The 16628-nt window shown below is 45.6% G+C and overlaps 1 protein-coding gene across 1 annotated transcript in view; it reads left to right on the top strand.

Annotated features, from left to right (window-relative positions):
* TMEM178B (transmembrane protein 178B) overlaps positions 1-16628 on the top strand; it is a 987899-nt gene that overhangs the window by 722314 nt on the left and 248957 nt on the right. The gene's annotated exons all lie outside the window — the stretch shown is intronic.

The raw sequence follows: 16628 nt of genomic DNA, 5'->3' as shown, positions 1-16628 counted from the left end.
TCTTTTCATTTTGGGCTGGGTTAGCCGATGTGCGTGGAGAGACCTAACCAGCCTGCTGGACTTTGATCTTACAATTTTCTTAGCAAGGTATTGCGGGCAGTGCTGCTCAGGCATATGTGGGTAATAGACAACGTTTTTAAAATAATCCTTTCTCTAATAGGGAGCCAGTGTGCCTTTTTTCTAGCAGCAATGATGTGGTCTCTTTTGGGAATGTTTTAGGCTGCTCGGAGTGAGCTTATTGATGTTCCGTTTTGAGGTCCCAGCAAAGAGGACATTGCAATAATCCAGTCTCGCCCTAGTGACTGCCTTTGCAATAGTTAGTCATCTCTCAGGGAACAGGAACTGTCTTGCTGAATTGATAAGTTTGGCCATGTGAGCTGCCGAAGAGGTCACTGCACTCACTTGCTTGTTGAGCCATAGGGAGTCATCCAGATAGACGTCCAGTGTTTTTACAGCCGTTGGTATACGGATCTGGAATCCATCTACCGTGAAGGCGGTGTACTGGGGGCTGAGCTTCTGCCGCATTGCGGGAGGGCCTACCAGTAAGATCTCTGTCTTGTCATCGTACAGACATGAATGGTTCATGGCCATTTGTGTCTGGATAGTTGCGTACACTTTGTAGAGCCTGAGGGAGTCTTCGTCGTAGGAGCCTGACAGGGTAAGGAGTATTTAGGTGTCATTGGCATAGTTGGTGTAGGATATGCAGATGTCGTCCAGTAGGTCAAATAGGGGTTTGGTGAATATGTTGTACAGGGAGGGGGAGACGCAGGAGCCTTGAGGGACACCACAAGGTATGGGGATAGGCAGGGCACTCGCAATGTCAGAGAAGATTCTCATGTATCTGCCAGATCCATGCGATCGCCTCGTGGGAGAAGTTAGCAGAGACGGTGAGGTGGTAACAAAGGGTGTCATGGTCTACTACATCGAAAGCAGCCGAGAGATCCTGTAGGAGAAGGATGGCTGGTGTGCCCTCTACTCTGAAGGCATCCAATTCGATCTTTAGATCCAATAGAGCTGATTCGGTGCTGTGATTTGGGCGGAAGCCTGATTGCCGAATCCCTAGGATATGATTAGATTCCAGGTAATATTGTTAAAGATACATGGATTGTGACATACAAACCACAGCGGCACACAATTACATTCACAAAGGAAACGGGTGGTGCCAGGGGATGTTCAAGGTTGCTGTACTTCTCTCTCATGGGCCTTTTCCTTTGGCCATCGAGGGCTTCTTTCTGATCTCTCAACCTGAAACATATGAGGGTGTCTGTGTGGCTGAATAAGTTTGCTTTAGCAAAAGCCAAAAGTATTTGTTTTGCCAATGTTTATTCACGACATAATATGTTTCATGAAACAAGTTCGCTGCTTTACAATAATGAGTGTTATCCCATTTTAATGGAACTTTAGCGCCACCTACGTGTGAGCCAAAACTAATGCCATATAAGTATAGATGGATGGCTGGCATGTCAGAGGCAAATCTAGACATTTTCCATGGTGCCAGCAGCAGATGTTTGTTGGGCGCACTTTGGTGTATTCAGGATAACCCCTCTCTCCCAGAAATGCAATCAGCCTTCCGTGTTGTGTTTGTGTGTGTCTCTGAGTGCGCACCCATGAGTTCTGGGTTGTGTGCCCCACCGCCCTGTGCTCTCTGCAACCCCTCTTATGCTTTTTATGACCCCTATATGTGAGTGTCACCCAGAACATAATAGGGGCACAGGGACATTGAGAAATATGCATGACCCCACACACACATTGATGGGGTGCAGGCCTTAAAATGATAATGCCAGAGGAAATGTTTAACATTGTACTCTCTCTCCTCCTTAATAGCCCTCAAACCATCCAGGTCTTAATAAAGAACAATACTTTGAGGAAAAGGTGTCCAGGAAGGGACCATTATAATAAAACATTGTACAGAAAAGGGGAAACAGAAACCACAAGACAGGCACCACACATACCGCTGAAATACCCAGGTCCAACCACCTCGGAGGTAAAGCACATACCGCGAACACCCTTTTTTTCACCACTGTTGCTGCCTTTTCTTTGATTGCCAGTGGCTGCACTGGGCTCTGGGTCAGCAAGTTAAGTAAGTTACCAATGGCATTTACTGCACACAGTAACTTGAGGAAGCCCCACACTAAGCAGAGAGCTTCAATTTCACATGATTCCTTGGTGCGTGCATGTGAGCTCTTCACCCTGAAATTGACAGTTTGACTGCCCTGACCTGTGTGTGAACCCGCAGGCTGTGTGTGTGTATATGTGTGGATGTCTGTCCATGTGCTTTCTGTGCACTCCCCCTGAGAACTGTGGGGGCTGTCTGTATGGGCAATTGTGCCCCATGTGTGTCTGTGTCCCCGTGCTCTGTTCTCCAATGTTCTGTGTGTGCCACAATGCTGTGTGTTTGCGGGTGTCCCATGGTCTGTGCATGTGTCCCCTTTTTGAGCGTGTGTGCCTCCCTGCTCACTTTGTGGCCCTAGAGAGAGAGAGAGAGAGAGAGAGAGAGTGTGTGGTGTCTTTGTGTGTGCCCCCATGAACCCTATGAGTGCACACTGTGCTGTTTGTGTGGCCATCCCTTGTGCCCAGCACAAGATATCTGTGTGCACCATTGTACTCTGTGTATCCCTGTCTGCCCTCATGGTCTGTGTGTATGTCTATGTGCTCTGGTTGTGCCTACATGTGATATGTGTTCCATGGGCTTTGTGTGTATCTGAACTGTATGTACATATGTGTGTGTACCCCAATGTTCTATTTTTGCACCCGATGTGGTTCCACGGGCTATGTGTGTTTCCCCCGTGCTCTCAGAGCATGACCCTGTGCCCCCGTGTTTTGTGTGTGTCCCTATGCTAATTGTGTGTACCGGTGCACTGTGGGCCCTCCTGCTCTGTGTTTGTGGTCCCCTGTTCCCTGTCCTTATGTGTGTGCGCCTCCCATGCTCTATTGTTATGACCCTCCTGTGTTGTTTTTCCGTCTGTGTATGTGTTGCTGTCCTCCGTGTATGTTCAAGCTATTCTCTGTATGCACGCCCTGTGCGTGTTCCCCATGCTCTCTCTGCATATATACCCTTTCAAACTCTGTGTTTATAACCCCACAGAGCTCTGTTTCTGTTTATGTGTGCCTATGTTGGTTGTATTCACCCCTGTTCCCAACGCTGAGTGCCTGTTGGCTTTGCAAATGCTTGTTTTTTCTTTGCTAAAGCCTACTGACCCCGTGGCGGGTAGTAACAGATCAAACATAGGGCCCAATTCAAAAAACGGTTTTTATGCTTTGAAAACTGGGCGTGTTCACTACGGAGATGTGCAATTGCTCCCTTCTTTTGGGCAAACAGATGTATCATAGTAACAAAGGTGGGCAAGTCCCATACAAAATTAAGAAAAATGTTGAACAAAGATGGCTTGGTGATGGTGGAAGCCATGCAAACCATGGGAATTAGTCATTCATAAAGGAAAAGGGCTTGCTTTGGAAGGAAGAAAAAACAATCACTGACAAAACCAAAAGTTATATTATAGTACGGTGGTCGCTGCACTATAGTTAATTGGGTATCAAGATACATAGGAAACCAGGAAATGAATTGCTAAGAACTTTTCACTCAAATGACGGATTTGGCTGAGATTTTGAAAACAAAAAGTTTGGCATGGAAACCCACACACCCAGACTAGACGTTCTGGGAAAGATCTGTTAAAAATGAAAAAGTTATTAAGAAAGGAAAAAACGCACTTGTGGCCTGCTCCCCATTCATTTTCCCATAGAGAAAAATCATTTCTGCTCACTGCACAGTAAAAACCACTGGACAGAATTGGATCAGGTATGAAACAACTTGGGAACGAAGGGTTGACTCGATTTCCGGAAGGGGTTTAGGGTTATGCCGTCCAGTATTTTTTTAAAAATTTGACGGAGAAGGGGGTCCCCCCTTCTCTCAAAATTATAGCTATATCTCCCATTGTGCTTTGCAGGAGAGAGACTTTTCAGAAATGAAAACCCGCCATTTTTTTTGTTCGATGCGAGAGATAACCATGGTTATTATGGGAATAGCCACAGCTTGCTGAAAACAAAAAGTGAAAAAATGCCATTTTGAGGGGTGAAAAGGATGCAATGGCCTCATGCTAGAGGTGGCAAGGGGGAAAGAGGACACCATGTGAAATTGGAGAGTTGGGGGTGGGCTGGGGACCAAGTTGAGAGCTTGATTGTTTCCTCATAGCTGCGATTATTTCAGCTGGATAACCAGGGTTATAAAAAGAAAACCCATACAGGAATTAAAGTGCATCGCAGAAACAACGAGGTTTCAGGGGAATGGGAGATGGCTAGGGAGGGAACGAGGAGTTGAAAGGGTTGGAGTGAGCATGCCAAGAGGAGGGGGGCACTTGATGGGTGTCTGGGAGGATAGAGAGGAGTTTTCGAGTTTCTGCACTTTTTACGGATAACCATGTTTTTTTCAGGGTGCTGACATGTAACTGCAGTTATTTGTAGTCTAATTTAACCACGGTTATGCGGGAAAAGTTGAGAAAAAAGGGGAAAGAGTTAAAAAAAAAATTGGATTAATAAAAAAATAAAATTAACAGCTACAGTGAGGTGGAAGTAACGGGTGTGGCGAAGGACATGGCTACTGTGTTACTTTAAGGAACTGAATGGTGCAATGTGGAAAGCGTACATGGCCGAAGTGCATGGCCAGTGGCCTTGTAGTGCTTGAAAATATACAGTGAGCAGAGGTGAAGGCTCTGGCTAATGGGCCCAAAAGACACGTGTAGTGGCCATGGCCAAAGGCTGTGCCCAGCTGGGGGGTCCAAATGGAACATATTGGGCGCACATGTACAGTGCACACGGCCGAAGGCTGTGATCACTGGTGGTCATGGCCAAAGGCCATGGCTAGTGGCTCGGTAGTGCTTTAAAATATACCGTGGGCACGGTTGAAGGCCATGCTCACTGGCCAGGGCTTAAGGTCCTGGCTAGAGGGCCCAAAAGACATGTAGAGTGACCATGGGCCATGGCCACCCAGGGGTTCCAAAACAGGCATATTGGGGAACATGTACACATGCAAAGGCCGTGGTCACTGCCCATGGCCAAAGACCATAGCTAGGTGCCCGGTAGTGTTTTAAAATATACAGTAGGCACGGCCGAACGCCGTGCTCACTGGCCAGGGCCAAAGGCCATGGCTAGTGGCTCGGTAGTGTTTTAAAATATACAATAGGCACCGCCGAAGGCCGTGCTCACTGGCCAGGGCCAGAAGCCCTGGCTAGTGGGCCCAAAAGACTATGAACATATTGGGGGAACATGTACAGTGGGCACAGCTGAAGTGTAGTGGTCCATAAGAAAATATGGTATAACAAAAGCCTTGAAATTAAATGAAAAGACTTTAGTTAAAGTGCAGTTAAATTGAGTAGATTTAACACTGCAAAACCCTTGAAATTCAGTGGATGTGCGAAGTCATGAACAGCTTAACTCAGCGCGTTCCCTTTGCAAAGCCCAGGAGCACATACATACAAAATGTCATTAAGGGGGACATAGCATTATGGTGGAAATCAACGGGAGTGCACAGAGTTAAGCTGGTCATGACTTTCACAGCCGCTGAATTTCAAGAGTTTTACTGCGTTAATTCTGATTAACTTAACTGCAACTTAACTAAAGTTTTTTTTATTGAATATATATATATATATATATATATATATATATATATATATATTCACCAAAGAACCTTAGTTAAGGTGCACTTAAAGATGTTTCATCCCTGGTTCAACGCCATCCAACGTTTTTTGCTGCCCGCTGCGCAAAAATCGGGACCTTTTCTTTATGGGGAAATGAATGGGAGTAGGCCCGAAATCAGCGTTTATTTTCTTTCTTAATAACTTTTTCTTTTTGTAACAAATGTTTGCCAAAATTTCCAGTTTGGAGTGGCTCATGACAAAACTTGTATTTTCAAAATATCAGCCAAATCCATTATGCTATTCAAAAGCTATTTTCTGTTTTCGTATGGAACTTGATACTCAACTATTGTGCGGCGACTGCTGCACTATAATATATTGGAAAACAAGGAAAAGCATAATGCTATTCGCAATATATCCACAAAACACCACACTGGCTAGTAAGCACCTGGGCACATGTTCTGTTTAAAGTGCAATAGTGCATTTAAAAAGTCTTTTATGTGGATTAGAATTGTTAAACATTGTTGCAATTTATTAAAGGCATGGACACAAACAAGGAAAAACATAATCATGTGTTTTAGTGAGTTGCCACGTGTTGCGTCCTCCAACAGGACTTTGTTTGGCGGTTGTTTGTGATTGTCTGAATCTGGCTCGAAAATATCAAAAGAAAAGAGGACCCATCATTTTCTCTCAATCACATGAGCAGTGATGCGGTCTAGTCCAAAAGACCTCACTTCAGATGCCTTTATTCGGCGCCATCTTGGAGTATAGTGGATTTGCTCAAATGAAACATGAATACACACTGAACGTCTACCTCAAATGAATAATATGAAACATTTTCATGCGGGTATTACAACAATTTACAATGATGGCACCTCAAAGAACATAATCAGAATAAATGAGGTACATTAGCCTGAAGTGCTAGTGCTCATAAATGTATTATTACTATTAATCAAACACCAGTAAATCACACGGATAAAAAACGCCAAAGCATGAGCAGCAATCCTACCAGTTCATAACTCCTATTATCAAACTGAGTTCTCACACATCCAATAATTGGCATAAATAACCAACATCAGAATACATTATGGGCATAACTGCAAAACTTCAAGGCAAGAAAGTCACTTTTTGCAAGGTTACTTAGCAGCATTCAAACGTGCCCCTCTCAATACCGGTTCATGACAGCACATTGCAAAAAGAGTCTTGTGAGTCCAATGATATATCAAAATATGCTACCAAGGAGTACCTGCACCGAATTGGAAAAGAGTGACTAAACGAGCCATTTTGGACCTATCTATTCCTCTCCCAGTTTTAAAATGAAAGGATAGCAGAGACACCAACCTCCTACTATGCAAATTCGAGCAGGAACGCTTGTCTAAAAGGAATATTCTTGCCCCGCTCGCTGCACATAGGTCCCATCAACCTTACTCATGGTTTGCACAGGAACGTAACCTTCTACGTCGAAAGAAGGAATCTGGGACAGGAAGTGGCGTTGCTCTGGAAGGCAGGATGATCTTTACCCCCTTAAGCAACTCCCAGCTACTTACAAGAAAGAAATAACTAAAGCAAAGCAAAGAAAGCTTATTATGGACACAGAATTGATATGGCCCCTAACATAGTGAGACAACTATTCAAAGTAGTTAAAGAGCTCTGCAAAGTCTTTAGTGGTCCGATCTTTAATCCCGCTCAACAATCTGTAGAGCATTCAGCCTCTTATTTTACAGGCAAGATTGAAAAGATCTCTCCCAGGTAAATTTAGCCTACAAAGCATCATCTGACACTCTCAAAGCAGTTAATTAGTCATCAAATAGAGTCATGACGACTTTTACAGAACTAAGTGTAGCAAATCTTAATCACGCTCTGGCTACCTCAAAAAGCTCTGGTTCTCCATTACACCCGTTACACCCTAAATCTGCTCAGGAAATAAGGCCATTGTATGGCAACTATTTACTTTCTATCATTAATGTTTGCTATGCTCTGGAACTTTCCCTTTGATGTGGAAACGATCAGTGATCAACCCTCATTAGATCATGCCGAGGTTTCAAGCTATCGTCCTAATCATCCTATTTCTCAGCTACCCTTTCTCTATGAACAATTGGAAAGGGTGGTTGTCTCCCAAATTCAAAGCATGGTGAAAGATAGAAACCTGTTGGACAATACCCAACTTGGATTTAGACCACTGCATAGTATGGAGCTGGTTACCTTATCGGTAATAGACCATTGAGGTTCAAGGCCAATAGAAATTAATCGACGGCCCTGATCATTTTGGACATGTCAGCGGCCTTCAATACGCTCGATCACCAGATCCTGTTGGAGAGGATTCACAGCATAGGTATTCAGAGCACGGTCTGGAAGTGGATAAGAGCCTTTTTACAGAACCATACCCATCAGATTCCGATGGGTCAGTTTCTTTCACCCTCTTTTACTATGGACTGTTGGGTGCCACGTGGGTCGGCCCTTTATCCTCTTTTGTTTAACCTGTATCTACAACCTCTAATGCATCTCCAGCAGGCAGATGTGCTTTACTTCTATTATGCTGATGATATCCAGATCCTGGTAGATCTGGGAGAGAAAAATTACCAAACAGCAAACAGAATTAAGCACTGCCTAGTTAAAATTGAGACTTGGATGGACCGGATTATTTTTTATTAACTCAGACAAAACTGAGGTCTTATTTATAAACAATCAAGTTAATCTTTGGATCCCCACATGTTGGCCTGAATACTTTGGCCAATGTCTGAATGCAGAGGTAAAGATCGTGGGAGTTATAATTGACGAGAAACTCAATCCCAGAATTCCAAATTTCTGCAGTTACAAAATCGTGTCATTTCATCCTTAGGAAATTAAATAATATCTTCCCTTTCCTAGCACAATCACATTAGGTGCTAGTTTGTAATATCTTAAGGTCTTCTCATCTGGTTTTTAACAATCCAGTTTATCTGGGCCTGCCAGACTACACTATCTATAAGTAGACCACAAAGAATTCAAAATCAGTAAGCAAGGCTCTTATGTAAACAAAAGAAGTTCCAGCATATTGCTCGCGTGCTTCCGACCACATTATTTTCAAATGTTTATGCATAATCTTCAAGTATTTGCAACATCCTACTGCAAAACCGTTAGCAACAAACTTGAATACTTACTCCAAGGTGCAGTCTCTCACACTGCGTCCGAACAGAACGCTGAACACACCTAAGTACAGGGAGAAAAGAGCTGGTGGCCATTCTTTCCAGGTGTGGTCCATCAGACTTTGGAACTCCCTACCTGTTAACCTCCAGAAGGAACCTAAACTGCTGACTTTTAGGAAACAATTAAAAACTCATCTTTTTAAGATTTTACTTGAGGTGACTCACTTTTTGTATGTCATTATCCAGCCCTTGACTCTGAATAGCATTGAGATACACGTTTTTGGGTAATTGTTGTGTTGTGAAACCCCCCGCCCCCTAGTGGGTATAAATAAATCATCAAAAGTAATGGACATTAGACCAGAAAGGTAAACATATTTCCAAATAAGTGTCAATTTCAAGATTTGAAAATGTAAAATGATGTAAGTAATTCTCATCAAAGCATCAAACGACATCTCATTTATAAAGCAACAGATTAAAAGAAATCAATCAAGAAACACAAACAGTTCATCCCCATTCAATTCATTAGGTTTCATTGTGTTGAATTGCATAATCAACCTCGATTCGAGACTGTGTAATTGCAATTCCCTGTTGCCTTTTCTTATATGCTTGGAACATGTGCAATTCCCAGAAATGTCATTACCACTAAATGCACATGTCCATCATGCTTTTTGATAACATTGGAATTTAAAGGTTAGCCAATATCTCAATGTTTTATTGCACAATAGTGTTGCAAGATGCATAATTTTAAAGGTCTCATGGTAAAACCAACATATTTTAAGTTGAATGGAAAAGTGATGATATAGACTACACATGTAGTCAGAAAAGTCCTATTTTCCATATAGTTTGGTCATCATTGAATTCTCTAGGGTCTGTAACTATAGCATGACAGCACATTTTGCGTTTATTGCATTTTCAGAAACCAATCTGTTTCTTTACTAGACATTAGGTTGCTTCTTTGGTGTCTGTAGTAGGCATGCTTGGAGATATTTCTTATTTTTGTTTCACGTTTTCTCGTTATTCTAGGAAAATCATGTGATACTTTAGCCAAATCTTTGTCCCAAAGAAGTATGGGCCAGTGTTTATTAAGTGTTTCTCTCACATTGACAGATTGATTATTGAATCTTGTTATACATCTAATAGAACCAGACTTCAATTTCTTCAAACCACATTTCAATAAGGAATTTCTGGTTCAAGATTGTGTTCTCTGATATGCTTTTTCAATAACTTGTGGTGAATATCCCTAGCCGGGAATCGATCTCCTAAATGCTTAGGTTCTATCTTAAAATCAGTCTCTTCGGAACATTTGTGTTTTGCTCTCAAAGGTTTTCCATACGGGATACTGTCCTTCAAATTCCTAAGGTTATAACTCTTTGCATGGAACACTGAGTAAGTGGGTGTAGCTTTCCTACAATGTTTGCTGTTAAGGCAATTATCGACAATTTCAAACAATGCATCTAATAAGATTAATTTCCCTTTGGTTTCAGTAAGTGTCAACTTCAAGTTCAGGTCATTGTTATTAATGCATTCAACATATTCAAACAAATGTGCCATAGGACCATTCCAGATGACAAACAAACTATCAATACATCTGTGCCAATGTACTATATGATTGATGTGACAACCCTGCAAAGGGGCCTTTTCCGGAGAAAGAGAGAGAGTGTGAAACAGAGCAAAAGGGATAGACAGAGAGAGAGAGCACAAGAAGGCAGGGGAGTTCCCAGCGTATTCACTCTTCTTTCCCTTTGTATGTAAAATCAGCAGGATCACACCAAATGTTGCCAAGTAAAGTATCATACCAACTGATCGTGAATCATGCATTTCTAAGCATACTACGGGGTGTGTGTGAGGGGGCAAAAGAGGCAGCTGGAAAGCACCTCGGATCCTCTTAAACGGGGTACAGTCCCATGCCCCATCCTCCCGTGTCATTTCCGTCACCAGGCTGAAGGTAGTGCTCTGGCATTGTAGGCTCGTCTGTAAATACAGTGTCTAAGCTGAAAGGGGCCACCACGCACCCGCTTGGGGACCTGCTGTTAGATCCTGCCTTTGTAGACCCTAGCATCATGGCCAAATGTTTATTTTTTTCTCCTAAACAACATGGACTGAAAATGAGTTTGCCTCTTTCCTGTTTTGTTTGCTCTGTTATGTCCCTGTACCCCCCAGTGGGGTCGCTAGGGGGAGTTCTGGGGGGGAGGAGGGGGCAGGCCCCCCCCTGTGAAACCCTGTGCCCCCCACCTAAGACGAGCAGTGACCATGTTCTCTTCTCTTACTTTTGTCTGTGCCCCCCTACTTTTGTCTTTGGCCCCCTCTGTGCCCCTTCTAAATTTGATTCCTGGCGACGCCACTGGTTCCCCCTAGATTGTCTCAGCGAGAGGAGCTGCAGTGAAGTTTATATCCTGTTCTCTCCCGCCGCCCCTCCTAGATTGCCTCAGTCAGAGGGGCTGCAGTGCAGTTTATCTCCTGTTCTCTCCCGCCGCCCCTGCTAGATTGCCTCAGTCAGAGGGGCTGCAGTGCAGTTTATCTCCAGTTCTCTCCCGCAGCCCCTGCTAGATTGCCTCAGCCAGAGGGGCTGCAGTGCAGTTTATCTCCTGTTCTCTACCGCTGCCCCTCCTAGATTGCCTCAGTCACAGGGGCTGCAGTGCAGTTTAGCTCCTGTTCTCTCCCGCCGCCCCTCCTAGATTGCCTCAGTCAGAGGGGCTGCAGTGCAGTGTATCTCCTGTTCTCTCCCACCGCCACTCCTAGTTTGCCTCAGCCAGAGGGGCTGCAGTGCAGTTTATCTCCTGTTCTCTCCCACCGCCACTCCTAGTTTGCCTCAGCCAGAGGGGCTGCAGTGCAGTTTATCTCCTGTTCTCTACCACCGCCCCTCCTAGATTGCCTCAGTCAGAGGGGCTGCAGTGCAGTTTATCTCCTGTTCTCTCCCGCCGCCCCTGCTAGATTGCCTCAGTCAGAGGGGCTGCAGTGCAGTTTATCTCCAGTTCTATCCCGCCGCCCCTGCTAGATTGCCCCAGCCAGAGGGGCTGCAGTGCAGTTTATCTCCTGTTCTCTCCCACCGCCCCTCCTAGATTGCCTCAGCCAGAGGGGCTGCAGTGCAGTTTAACTCCAGTTCTCTCCCGCCGCCCCTCCTAGATTGCCTCAGTCAGAGGGGCTGCAGTGCAGTTTATCTCCAGTTCTCTCCTGCCGCCCCTGCTAGATTTGCTAGATTGCCTCAGCCAGAGGGGCTGCAGTGCAGTTTATCTCCTGTTCTCTCCCGCTGCCCCTCCTAGATCGCCTAAATAGGAGGGGCTGCAGTGCACTTTATCTCCTGTTCTATCCCGCCGCCCCTGCTAGATTGCCTCAGCCAGAGGGGCTGCAGTGCAGTTTATCTCCTGTTCTCTCCCACCGCCCCTCCTAGATTGCCTAAATCAGAGGGGCTGCAGTGAAGTTTATCTCCTGTTCTCTCCCACCGCCCCTCCTAGATTGCCTCAGCCAGAGGGGCTGCAGTGCAGTTTATCTCCTGTTCTCTCCCACTGCCCCTGCTAGATTGCCTCAGCCAGAGGGGCTGCAGTGCAGTTTATCTCCTGTTCTCTCCCACTGCCCCTCCTAGATTGCCTCAGCCAGAGGGGCTGCAGTGCAGTTTATCTCCTGTTCTCTCCCGCGCCCCTGCTAGATTGCCTCAGCCAGAGGGGCTCCAGTGCAGTTTCTCTGGTATGCTCTGCGCATAACCCTCCTAGATTGCCTCAGCCAGAGGGACTGCAGTGCTGTTTATCTCCTGTTCTCTCCCACTGCCCCTCTCAGATTGCCACAGCCAGAGGGGCTGCAGTGCAGTTTATCTCCTGTTCTCTCCCGCCGCCCCTGCTAGATTGCCTAAATCAGAGGGGCTGCAATGCAGTTTATCTCCTGTTCTCTCCCGCCGCCCCTGCTAGATTGCCTAAATCAGAGGGGCTGCAATGCAGTTTATCTCCTTTTCTCTCCCACCGCCCCTCCTAGATTGCCTCAGCCAGAGGGGCTGCAATGCAGTTTATCTCCTGTTCTCTCCAGCTGCCCCTCCTAGATTGCCTAAATCAGAGGGGCTCCAGTGCAGTTTATCTCCTGTTCTCTCCCACCGCCCCCCTAGATTGCCTCAGCCAGAGGGACTGCAGTGCAGTTTATCTCCTGTTCTCTCCCGCTGCCCCTCCTAGATTGCCTAAATCAGAGGGGCTGCAGTGCAGTTTATCTCCTGTTCTCGCCCGCCGCCCCTGCTAAATTGCCTCAGCCAGAGGGGCTGCAGTGCAGTTTATCTCCTGTTCTCTCCAGCTACCCCTCCTAGATTGCCTAAATCAGAGGGGCTGCAGTGCAGTTTATCTCCTGTTCTCTCCCGCCGCCCCTGCTAGATTGCCTCAGCCAGAGGGGCTGCAGTGCAGTTTATCTCCTGTTCTCTCCCGCCACCCCTGCTAGATTGCCTCAGCCAGAGGGGCTGCTGTGCAGTTTATCTCCTGTTCTCTCCCACCGCCCCTCCTAGATTGCCTAAATCAGAGGGCCTGCAATGCAGTTTATCTCCTGTTCTTTCCCACCGCCCCTCCTAGTTTGCCTCTGCCAGCGGTGCTGCAGTGCAGTTTATCTCCTGTTCTCTCCCGCTGTCCCGTCTAGATTGCCTAAATCAGAGGGGCTGCAGTGCAGTTTATCGCCTGTTCTCTTCCGCCGCCCCTGCTAGATTGCCTCAGTCGGAGGGAGTGCAGCACAGTTTCTCTAAACTCAAAGCCATTACAGACAACTATTTTCTGCAAGAGCAGACTGGCTTTTGTAGCACGGTCATACGCTGTTGTGACGCACCACAGAATTTCTCAATCCTTTCTGGTCTTGGTAGCAGATTTCATCCCAGCAGGTTTCTGGAATTCGTCGCGTCACATTCGTAATTAAACTATCAGATTTTAATTGTAATTCGGAGGCAGGATCTGAGTCTCGGTTTGCCGCGGTGCCCTGTAGAGATGGGCCGATTCTAGCTGCAGAAATGCGGTCTCCTCAAGGCAATGATGCTCCGCTTTGGCTCCCATACGCCTCAGCTAACAAAATCCCAGGCCAGGTGACTGCGATTGTTTGAGCCTGTCGAGCTGGAGCATATCCAGTTTCACTAACATGGTTTCAGACCCAAAGTGAGCATGCTTCCTTGCACAATTTGACAATATAATAAACCAGGCTGAGTGCCAGGAGAAAGGCGCTTCAATTAAATACACGCATCACAATTGATTTTGGCAGAAACTGTGATGGGGTGCCATGGATGCCAATAATTGTGGCGGCCTATATCGAGGTGGAAGACATGCGACTCATTTCAGCACTTGTCCAGTGGGAACGTGTGGTAGCTGGCTCGGGCTGTGGCCTGTGCCATTCTAGAATGGAATGGGGGAATGTCGAATGGGAGGTGGGAGGTGGTTGGGGCTTGGTCTGAAGGTTGTTGTGTGGGTTGGCTGTGCTGCTGGGTTTCTACGCAAATAAAGCTTTTACCTTGGTCCACGCCTGCGTCCCAAATGCTTCATTGACTGGTCCGGAGCAAGCTGCTGAGTAGAGGTGAGCGGCCCGTGGTCCGGGGAGGCGGTGAACCGTAGCAGACTGTGGTGGGATGCAAGGAACAGGGACAGAAACTCTGCAGCATGGATGCTAGTGCCCATAGCTGTTTCAGGGCCCCGTGGGAGTCAGCGCAAGCTCCAGCACGCTGATACAGGAGAGGGGCACAACGAGTGCTCGCAGGTTAAAGGAAAGGACCAGCGAGCGTGAAGAAGTGTGGCAGCCATCTGAGTTGCATACGACAGCCAGTACACAATATCATTGAAGCCTCCTATGGCCTTGCTAGAGCAGATCTTCATTACTCTGAACAGCATATTCCTCGTGCCAGTGGTGGCTACTGCAGCAAATGATAAATAGTAACTTTGTGGCCTTTGTGAACAGCATCTTTATTCCTAATCAAGGAAACTTCATGTTGAGGTGGCACTAAGAAGGAACCTTGGCTACAGAGCACTGATAGTTGGTGCTCCTGCAAAGATTTTGTTCTGCGAGGGAGTGCAAAGTTTTGGCAAGGATTTTGTTCTGCAAGGGAGTGAAAAGTTTTGGGATTCCGGACTGCAGAAGCAGTGAGAGGATGTCGGTGACGGTATATCCTCCAGAAACCTTTCTGCCGAACCCGAGGAAACCAACTACACCATGGACTGAATGGAAGCAATACAGAACAACTATTAGGGAGTAATTGAGTACGAAGGTATGACCCGGGAAAAGAAGAACATGTTGTTAATGCACTCTCTTCGGAAAGAAGGTCAGGAGAGATACAAAGAATTACCGCCAATATCAGACACCCAAGGAGGAGGTGACTTGGATGAGTATCTGAATACTCTGCTTCAAATGGACACTTATTATGCGCCCAAGATGAATATATAGTTATAAATCGTTACAATTGTTATACTCAGAAGCAAGCAGAAAATTAGTCAGTGGAGGAGGTTTTCAGTGGACTAAGAACATTGGCGAGCACATGTTAATTAACGGTCAGGATGCAGATAGATGAACGTATAAAATACCAAATTAATATACACACAAATAATCCAGTAGTTCAAGAGAGGTTGTGGATGTGTGGGAACCCCACCCTTGAGTAGGCAATTGTGATGGCAAAAAAGGTGGAGCACACACAGTTGTGTTCTCGAATGATAAAGGAGAAGAAAAAGAGTGATGTGGCAGAAGCATGCAAGACTGACCGTAGAAAAGAACAGAAACAAGTGAATTTAATCACAAAGAGGAATACGAAAAGTAACACGAAGAAGGAAGACCCTAAAAAAGAGAGTGAGACCAAAGAGGAAAAGAAAAAGTCCTTGGTGTTCTTAGACAGTGAGAAAGGGAGGTGTTACAGGTGTGATCGAGTGGGCCATTTTGCCAGCTCCAAAATATGTCCTCCTGTCAAACAAAAGTGTTTGAATTGTGGCCCAAAGGGTCGTTTGCGATATTGTGCTGCAGGAAGAAAAAAGTGTCATGCATTCAAGAAGGTGAAGCGGACAAGAGTTCAGATGATGCAGACCACGTGGTGGTCGTGCACGAAGCTAGAGAGGATTATTCTCACATGAAGTTTCCAAGTTGCAAGATCAGAATTGATGGCTTCCAAGTGAAAGTAATGGTGGACAGTTCCTCACCTTATACGATTTTAGTACGCTGAAATGATCCAATATCAAGGACCCTGGATGATATGAGTGGTCTAGGATTGGCATGAAAGGGATGTTTCAGACTGTGGTAGACTATAAAGGAAGATTAGCAGTGATCAACGTGTATGTGGCAAAGAAAGGAGTGGACATTTTAGGGTGGCAGGATCAAGCAATGTTGGGAATTAGGCTTGATCCCAGGAGTGTTGAATCTGTGTTGTTTGTACACAACAGTGTCACTGAAGAAGAACAATTTCCAAAAGCATTCAACAATGAGGTGCGATGATTGCAGGGATTTGCTCACAGGATTGTGTTGATGTCGGAAGCAAAACCTGTGTGCCACAATCTAAGGCATATTCCGATATCGATCAGATGAGAAGTGGAAGGTGAACTGGAGAGACTTCTTGAAGGAGGCATAAATAAGAGAGTGGAGGCGGTGGAGTGGGTCAGTCCCATCATGGTAACATGCAAGTAAAATGGAAATATCAGGATGTGTGTAGACCTTAGGGATGTTAATAAGAACATTGTAGTCGACAAATTCCCACTGCTTTTGATTACAGAGATGTTAAACAGCGTCAGAAATGCTGTGATGTTACAAGCTTTGACTTGTCAGCAGTGTATCATGGAGGATTGCCAGACTTTGACGATGTTCAGCACGCTGTTTGGTTTAATCTGAAAATGCCTTTCAGATTAGCGTCCAGAACAGCAGTATTTCAGTGGGTGATGCAGTGGATGATGAACAAGATTCTTAA

This window comes from Ambystoma mexicanum, chromosome 12, assembly GCF_040938575.1.
Source record: "Ambystoma mexicanum isolate Mex_15411 chromosome 12, UKY_AmexF1_1, whole genome shotgun sequence".
NCBI lineage: Eukaryota > Metazoa > Chordata > Amphibia > Caudata > Ambystomatidae > Ambystoma > Ambystoma mexicanum.
This window is presented reverse-complemented; position numbering and strand designations above follow the sequence as displayed.